Source organism: Podarcis melisellensis, assembly GCF_964234715.1.
Source record: "Podarcis melisellensis genome assembly, chromosome: 10".
Lineage (NCBI taxonomy): Eukaryota > Metazoa > Chordata > Lepidosauria > Squamata > Lacertidae > Podarcis > Podarcis melisellensis.
In genome coordinates this window covers 34331733-34341063 of record NC_138542.1, presented here as the reverse complement: position 1 = coordinate 34341063, position 9331 = coordinate 34331733, and the positions used below count along the sequence as shown (strand labels likewise).

Sequence of the window (9331 nt, the reverse complement as noted above, 5' to 3'; positions counted from 1 at the left end):
TTTGTCAAAAAGAAACGTAAGTCCACAATTCGCAAGCTGACTGGTGAACAGCGACAGTGAACCCATTTTGACTTGCCTGGAAAACATTCATTTATTTATTTAAATGGCTGCCTTGGAAGATCTTTTGAGGGAGAAAATTGAGGCTTTTCCCTAAGAAAGTTGCAAGGAAGGACCAAATAGGCATAGTGGTATGTAATCCTGACTGGCCCTACTATGAGGTAAGGTGAGGCATCCACCTTAGGCAGCAGATTTTGGACATGAAAGGGTAGCAAATTGTCAAGCTCTTTAAACTGTAATTATTGTACTTTATTGCCAGGGAGTAGGAGAGATGCTTGTGGGGTTTTCTGTCTCATGTGCCCAAATAACTTGGTCTGGGCTGAAGTACTATGCACCTTCATTTGCTGCGGGGACATGGTACCATTTGCTATTCTGCCTCAGGCAGCAAAATACCTTGGTCAGCTCTGGCTCCTCCCTTTCCCTTCAATTTTCACCTTCCTCCTCTGTAGCAAAGCAAGGGAGGATAGTACCCAACACATTGAGGTATTTATTTCAGTAATGATTTAAGCATCTTATTTCAAATATATTCTTTGTCCATTGGGCAAGCAGAAATGCTTTCACTGATGGAACAATCTCCTCACATTGAATTCTACCCAATTATTTTTCCCTGTGCAAGTGATCCCAGAGTTTGCTTGCTTTTGTCTTTGGTGATTTCTGAAACCTCCAAACACTTAAAAATGTGAGTTGTAGTTTGTTACTTTAATCATATGGGTCAATGAAGGTAGATAGTAATATCAGTTTCTCCTTACTTTCCCCTCCCCCTTCACCCTTGCAGAATACAGCGTGGTACCTCGGATTACATACGCTTCAGGTTACATATGCTTCAGGTTACAGACTCCGCTAACCCAGAAATAGTGCTTCAGGTTAAGAACTTTGCTTCAGGATAAGAACAGAAATCGTGCTCCAGCGGCGCGGCAGCAGCAGGAGGCCCCATTAGCTAAAGTGGTGCTTCAGGTTAAGAACAGTTTCAGGTTAAGTACGGACCTCCGGAACGAATTAAGTACTTAACCCGAGGTACCACTGTACATACACAGATCCATAATAACAAACTGAGGACCAGTAGAGGTCCAGAAAGAGTAACTGGCAAATCCAAATTGATGATAGACTGGAACCAATAGGGTTCACACATCCATCCCACAATAATACATTTGCAGAGCAAATATTGTGCAGACTAGAAGTTAAGCAAATGAACCCCTCACTTTGATTTTGTCCTGCCAAACAGCCTCCATGGCTCTCTCTATATGTGTGGTCACAATGGGCAGGAAATGGCTTGCACAGCAGTTAGGACTACAGTTGTAGTCCAGCACATCTTGAGTGCATGAGGGCAAGGAAGGCTCTTCTGTGGTGTGTACTAGCTTGGCCCCTTCCAGCTTATATTGCTTCTCTCCATGGCTACAAAAATAGATTCCTGCAGGGTTATTTTCTATCAGCATAGGTATCTGATAGCCAGAGTGAGTCAGAAAGAATTGCCATCCTTGACATTTCTGATACACCGCATAAGGATGCTGAGTAACATCAATTAGCTTTATTACAGGCAGACGATACACCTTAAAAATGCATTAGGATAAGGTGAATCTTAATGCAGCAGCTATTTTATTCAAGTATACTAATGTACACAAAGGAGACCACTGCTTCAGGTGCAAGGTGTATATGGCATAGATCCTGTTCAGCTACGAGTTCGGGTGTCTCACTGGATTGTTGCTGTTGAACTGTTGTGCAGTCATTCTCCTGCACCCCTTCTGAATGGACCTTGGGGTATGCATAGGATGATAATAACTTACTAAGTGAGCACATCTGGGGAGACTCTAACTAACCTACCCTATCTCAGCATAACCAACCACATAGATTGTTGTGCTAAAAAAGGGCTAGAGAGAACCATGTATGCAATGTGTAGGGAACATTTTGCCCTCCAGATGTTGATGAATTACAGCTCCCCTCATCTCTGGCCATTGGTCATACTTTCTAGGGCCATTAAGAGTTCTAATTCAGCAACATTTGGAAGGCCAAAGGTACCTCACTTTGAACTTCATGGAGTAAGACATATCATGTTGTGTGTCTCCTGGCCTCACCAGTCAATGATATGAAGTGGGCAATCATACATAGAAATATAATCTTTTTATTCTTAACTATGCAAAATGAAATTTGACTTTAATACAAAGCTCCATTTGAGAATAAACTTCAATATGAAAGACCCCACTATTTCAAACTGAATACTCAGAGAATATTCATAGAAAATTAGCATTTAAATTTTGGGTGGTAAATTATTTTAGGGAACCCTCCAGATTGTCTTTTACTTATATACCATTCTATAAGACTACAAAACAAACTTTCTACCACCAAGAGAGGAGTTTAAAAGCTTTTTATTCCATTGTGTATTTTCTTCGGTTGTAAACCACCTTAAGGACCACTTCAATGAAAAGATGGGATATAAATCTTTTAAATAAACAATAAATCTTTGAACTCAGTTTGAGATGTGATGCCAGAGGGCTGAGATTTCAATGCTAAATATTAATCTGAGCATGGCTCACTGCAGTTAAAATAATAAAGCAAAAAGGCAGTGAATTAATCAAACTTCAAAAATAGAGCCTACTGAATTATAACACCAATTAATAATTTATGATAGCAGCACACGATACGACAGTTCCCAGATCAGAGAGACCAACAAAAAGAAGAGGCATTTGATAAGCTTTGGATAAAGATAGAAACTGATCCAGCAAGTTTTAAAAGGTGAACTTTCCACACAATATCAAGTAGGGTTGTTGTTGTTTTCTGCCGAGTAAGAGCCGCAGAGCCAACTGAGCTTTCTTCCTGAGGAAATCTTAAGGATCTACAATTCAGCCAGTGGCTTCAAAGTAGTTTGCAGCCAAGAGAAGGTGGGATATTTCGAAGACAGTGAAAGAAAGGTAGAGCTCACCCACTGCTCCTATTCAATCTGTTTTCAGGACTCCACAGGAGTACGTATATGAAAGTGTAGCTACTGTACTTATTTCGGTGTTTTTGAAGCCGTAGAGTTTATTGTCTGCCAATAAGCATTCAAGTCTTGAACCTGTCCATCCAAACTTAGGTAGGTTTACTAGAGAGCGAAGGTGGCCATGTGTCTCCTCTAAAAATGCCCTCCTTTCTTCCCCTTCTGCTGGAAAAAAACCACTGTATTGGTAGCGGATAGCCAAAGCGGGAACCACAACTGCTGATTGCGCCCAACAAGCCATATCTGCTTTCCACCTCTTTCTTCTGAGACATGCTGCAAGTGGCAAGGTTTTGTGACTGTAAAAACCTATTTGACGTGGAAAGAGTTTTATGACATCATATCACATTCATCCTACCCACCCCTAATATTACCACTGAATCCGACATAATTGAGACAAGGTCAATGCAAGCATGTGGAGGTTCTTGCACAAGGATATGTCTGTCTTTTGTAGATATTTATCAAAGCATTATCAATTGGATTTTTAGCACAACAAATGCAAATTTGCTTACTCATTTGCTGTGCATAGTCTAGTGCCTTCTATCTTGAGGTCATTCTTCTGTTGCAGAGATACTGCATTTTCTGAGCGACAGATGAGCTGTATTTCATACCTGATGAAATGGGATGCTTTCCTTAGACAGTGCATCCATCGCTGAATGCTGTTGCACAACTGGCATGCCATTTAACTAATACTGTCTATGATGACATAACTCTGAACGATATCTGGAAAAGTTTACAGCCAAGGGAACTTTACAAGGTGCTGCTTATCATCATCATCTGAGCTTTCTTTTCTAACTAGCTGCAAGCTGTATGCCAGGTGTGGGAATCTTTGGGCTCCCAGTTGTTGCTGAACTATAACTCCCATCATCCTGTGCCATTAGCGTGTTCAACAACATCTGGAGGTCCAAATGTTTCCCACACCTGCTGTGCATCATAAAGTAAGTTTATTAAGGACAAGAATATTGCAACCCAGTCCCAGAACTCAGTCCATTAGACTCTGAATTTGAAAACCTGACAAAATGTAACGCTAATAATTACAAATATATTTAGTTTGATAAATTCATGTTTCTGCGCAACTGCAGCAGAACTTGCAAATGGAAATATGTGAAACAATTGTTGTGGGTAGGTTACTGCATGTTAGTTCATCTTATATATCAGATTCTTAACAGCTTGAGACAAAATGTAAGGCATTACCCCTTTCCCTTGCTCTCTAGCATTTAAACTGTACACATAAACACTGAGCATGTTTCTATATTATACATGCCTCACCAGCCCAATGATCTGATTTTTTTTAATGAATCACTTTCAGTTTATTGTGTAATATCTGCAGTTCCAATTGCAGTAATTGGGACAGTACTGGGATGATATAGGTATTGATCCTGAAATACAGTAAATATTTTGTATCATATGATTTAGATGAGTCTGGTTTATACAGACTGAATAGAACTGCAGACACTGAGAAAACAAATTTATGCAGCAATTTTATTTCAATCAATACTTTGTCATCTAGAACTGACTCATATCTAACCCATGACCTTCAGCTCAGTCTGACATGGAAGTCTCCCAGTCCTATTTCTATGATGTCTGCTACCAACTTATACTTACAGATAGGTAGCCGTGTTGGTCTGCCATAGTCAAAACAAAAAAAATTCCTTCCAGTAGCACCTTAAAGACCAACTAAGTTAGTTCTTGGTATGAGCTTTCGTGTGCATGCACACTTCTTCAGATAGGAAGAAGAAGTGTGCATGCACACGAATCTGAAGAAGTGTGCATGCACACGAAAGCTCATACCAAGAACTAACTTAGTTGGTCTTTAAGGTGCTACTGGAAGAATTTTTTTTTGTTTTGACCAATTTATATTGTAAAGGTAAAGGTAAAGGGACCCCTGACCATAAGGTCCAGTCGCTGACAACTCTGGGGTTGCGCACTCATCTCGCTCTATAGGCCAAGGGAGCTGGCGTTTGTCCGCAGGCAGTTTTTCCGGGTCATGTGGCGAGCATGACTAAGCCACTTTATACTGTAGCATCTTGTAAATAATTGTTCAGGCTCTGTTTCTCTAACATCTACTGTAGCTCTCCAGTTACCCTTTCTCCCCTTATTACTATCCCAAAACCTGTCTTGAACAGTCGCTTGTAGCCCTGTGATCATCCCAAGGCAAATCTGTTTCGACTTGGTTTTCGCTAACGCCCAGAGACCATGCTAGTGCCAGGCTCGCTGGCTACCCCCACGCCTTCATTCAAAAATGCATCCTTCCAATGCTTCCTTTCATTAAAGAAACAAACAAACCCTGTCAAGCTTCATCAGAGGTATTTGCATAAAACATGCGGTTTGACCCAGAAGAGGACTGTGTCACACTTTAGTATTGTTATCCAAAGCTACTAAAACGCACTGTTTTGCATCTTATGCCACTTTCTGATTTTCTCTATGCACTGTACTCCCTGTGTGCATAATTAATCCTTGTGGTGTTAAGGCAAGAATCACGGTTTGTCCCTGAAGAGTTGAAAAACTAGTAAGAAATAAGATACTTTAAAGAAACTCCTATTTATGTCAAAAAAATGTATAATCACATTTCAACTTTTCATTCCACCCCATACCACATTCTTGTTCTCTTTTCTTTTCTTCTTATGATGTTCCAAGGGGTTCTACCTATATTTCTCTTCTTGACTGCTGTGTCCCCTGGGTGGAAAACTACTCTTTTTTCGCTAACGCAAAAGAAACAAGTGAAAACAGAAAGATGGGTGGGAATCTCATTTAAACTTACATGGGGAACTGAATCCCCTGCAATGTGATAGCATCACTGGAGCTCTATTAAACTATAATCTAACTTGTTTCCTGATGAATCACTAATCTGCCTCTGCTCTAAAAATATCAGTCAGGAAGTAAAGAACAATAGGGAAGGTACTGTGAGTCCTTCACTGAATTACTATCTTGATTATATATGTAACATTTTCATTGCCAATAAAAAGTGAGCATGTCATGTTTGATGCCCCACAACTGCCATAGAAAAATATATCTTCCAAACAGACTATTTACTGAGCCATCAATTTCTCTAGCACAATGCTGGCGCCATTTATTACAAATTACAATGTAAGATCCATAGAAACCCTAAATAATCCATATGCTAATATCACCAAGCTCAATGAATGAACATGCTCTGATCCCGCAGCTTTAAGAATTTTGTTAGTGGCAAAATTCACTAAGTGGCACAGCTTTTCCCATCACAAAGCTGCAGTGATGGAAGAAGTCACGCCCGTGATAGTTGTCTATCCACTGTATCCACTTAAGTTGGTAAGTCTTTCAGGTGCCACAAGACTCCTTATCCTTTTTTGCTACAATTTAACTAAAACTGGGAAGGTATTGTATGTTGCAATTGTGAAAGCATCTAAATACAGTATGTCTCTCTGCAGTCAGTTCAATTATGAGTTCTGTAATATAGTCAGTCCTATTAATACTCACTTTATTCTGGTAAAGGTCTCCCGTGAGGCTGCAATCCTACCTGGAAAGTATAAGACTCATTGAACAAAATGGTATTTGCTTCTGAGTTAAAATGCATAGAATTTGGTGGATACTTTCTGGTCCACTGCAGAAAAAGAAGGTTTTTGTTTCAAGAGTGCACAGAATTCTTCATTTTTGGGCACTTCCATGCTAGCCATTTAATTCATGCTTGCAGTGTCCCTGGCACTCATTTTTAGGTATATTTCCACATGACGACATGCTAGAGCATGTCTTGATTCAAACCCCTCCCCCATCTAACATATTATATAGCTTTACTTAAGGGGGGGGAGATAAGACCAGTAAAATCACAAAAACTAGACAATTCAAAGTGAAACTATTTCATATTGTTGTAAATCGCCCTGTGATCTTTGGATAATTCAGGAGCAGCTCACACACACACACACACACACAGAGAGAGAGAGAGAGAGAGCACGCTGTGTGAGTTATTGTGCAACCAATAATAGAGGCATGCCAGGCTTTTCAATGAAGCATAAGTTCTACTCCACCATGAAAAAAAAAAAATTCAGGTCCAGCAGTCACCTCCATCCGCTACCATAGGTGCTGCATGAGTTATAAGTGTGGGCAGACAGTGACAACTGTACAACAGTGAACTTCATGTGGGCATACAATTCCAAAATCCCTGCTGTACTTTGTGATTTGTACATACGCTCAATGAGGTGAAGCAGATACCCAGTGGGAAGCATTAAGAAAGGGGGAGGACCTACATATGCAAAACAGGCACACTAAGTCATGCACTGATGTGGACAGGATACAGCAGACGTAAATACTTAAAATTCACAAAGGTGTGTGCCATTCCCGATCCTGAAACAAAGTCAATGCTGGTGCTGAGTCCTACTGCAAATTAAGGCTTGATGTCAGGAGTATTTTGAGCCTAACTGCTCAGTAGTAGAAAGCAGCAGGGCTCAAGCTTGCTTTGAAACCATCTGGTTATTGCTCCTGATTCACCAGATGTGAATTAGGCTGTGGCTGTTCAAGGGGGTGAAGGGAATGCACTCTTTGGGCTCACAAGCACTCTGTAATGGTGGTATCAGCACTGTTAAGGCATTTCTACAACAGATAAAAAGCTGGACACAGTACATATGCAGTTCAGGAAACTGATCAGAAGAAAGTCTGAATATGAGAGTCCCCACAATACCTAACACTAAAAAATCAAGATGTTATGTCCGAGCACTGCAAATTTCTCCTGTCTTCTGTTCTCACCTTGGTCTCCTCCTGTCTATTCAGCACTCTGCTTTGACATGCAACACCTCTGCTTAGAATCTTCATAGCCTTGCCCCTTTCTGATTGCTCTGCTTTTGAATCCTGTACATCCCTGCCTATTTATTTACTTATGTCCAGGACAAAAATATCTAGGTGAACATAACATATCCATAAAGCTGCAAAAAAACTTAGCCAATACCTGGACAATGATGCACAGTAACTGATGGTTGAGCTATACATCTTAAAAATCCTTAAGTAGACTTAAGTAGCCATCTGAAACGAAATGATTCCTGCTAAAGAGTAATAGGCAAGAAGCTTAGTGTGTGCAGACACTAAACGTCCTCTGCTTTGTAGAAGCAATGCAAACATCACGTGGCACCCTTAACCGTGCCTCCCTGGCTGAATGTAATGATGGAGCAAATTTATATGGGGCAAGGCAGTACCTCAGTTAACTGGTCCCAGCCTGTTCAGGGTTTTATATACTTCTAGCAATACCTGGAATTTGGTCCATTAACATTTAGACGACCAATGCAGATCCTTATACAGAAGTGCTGTTAAACTATTGATGGGAATCCCCCACCAGCAGCCAGACAGTTGCATTTTACACAATTTGTGGCTTCTCAACCAAACACAAGGGAAGTCCCACATAAAGTAGTAGTGTAATTTTGAGATTACCAATGCATGCAGCACAGAGACCAAGCTAATCTTGATCCAGGAATGGCTGCAGTTGTTTTACCAGATGAAGTTTATAGAAGGTGATCCTAGCCACTGAGACCGCTTGGGCCTCTAGTGATAAAGATGGATGCAAAAGGACCTCCATACTTCAGACCTGTTTCCTTAGCATAAGCCCATTGAGGATAGGCACTTTACCTGTCTCCTAAACACAGAAACCACTCACTCACTGTGCCTCCATCTTACCAGGACTCAAACTTTGTTTATTGGCCCCCATCCATCCCACCACTGCATCCTGGCATTGGTCCAGGGCTTGCACAGTCTCACCTGATTCAGATGTAATAGAGAAGTAGAGCTGAGTGTCATTGGCATACTGATGCTTTCTCACCCAAAAACTCCTAATGAAGCTTCCACCAGATTTATAAAGCTGTTTAAAAGCATTGGCGATAAAATGGCGCCCTATAACCTTCACTTGCTCATCTCCATAATCCTCAATTGTCCCAAGTCTCCAGCTTCCTCAAATGAGTCAATCCTTTGTCCCTTGCTGACCCTTTGGCCTAGAACTCAAACCCAAAAGGACACCTGCGTTATTTCCTTGAAATCGCTCTCAAACCCCACTTTTTTGAGTGAAGCCTGGACAATTTATTTCACACTGACCTGTAATCAAGCTTAAGTACTGAAATAAACACATTTTATACTCCTGGCTCCATCTTCCTCTGAAACCTCTCCTGTATCAAACTGGAAACTCTTCGGGGCAGAGATCTGTCTTCTTACACTTTGTAATGCACCGTGTCTGTGGATGGTAGCAATGATGATGGTGAACAGGTCAACATGGCAATATTGACCAAGTCAGCGCCAAAATGGGACAGAATGGAAAATGGGCTCTCTCTCTCTAACACACACACACACAATATATATATA

General features: G+C 40.8%; 1 long non-coding RNA gene across 1 annotated transcript; it reads right to left on the bottom strand.

Annotated features, from left to right (window-relative positions):
• Positions 1-2401: 2401 nt before the first annotated feature.
• LOC309379214 lies at positions 2402-9294 on the bottom strand. The gene is made up of 2 exons (XR_014172415.1): positions 9068-9294; positions 2402-4401 (listed from the first exon to the last, which is right to left on the bottom strand). It is a non-coding gene; the product is annotated as an uncharacterized lncRNA (long non-coding RNA).
• Between the last annotated feature and the right edge of the window lie 37 nt (positions 9295-9331).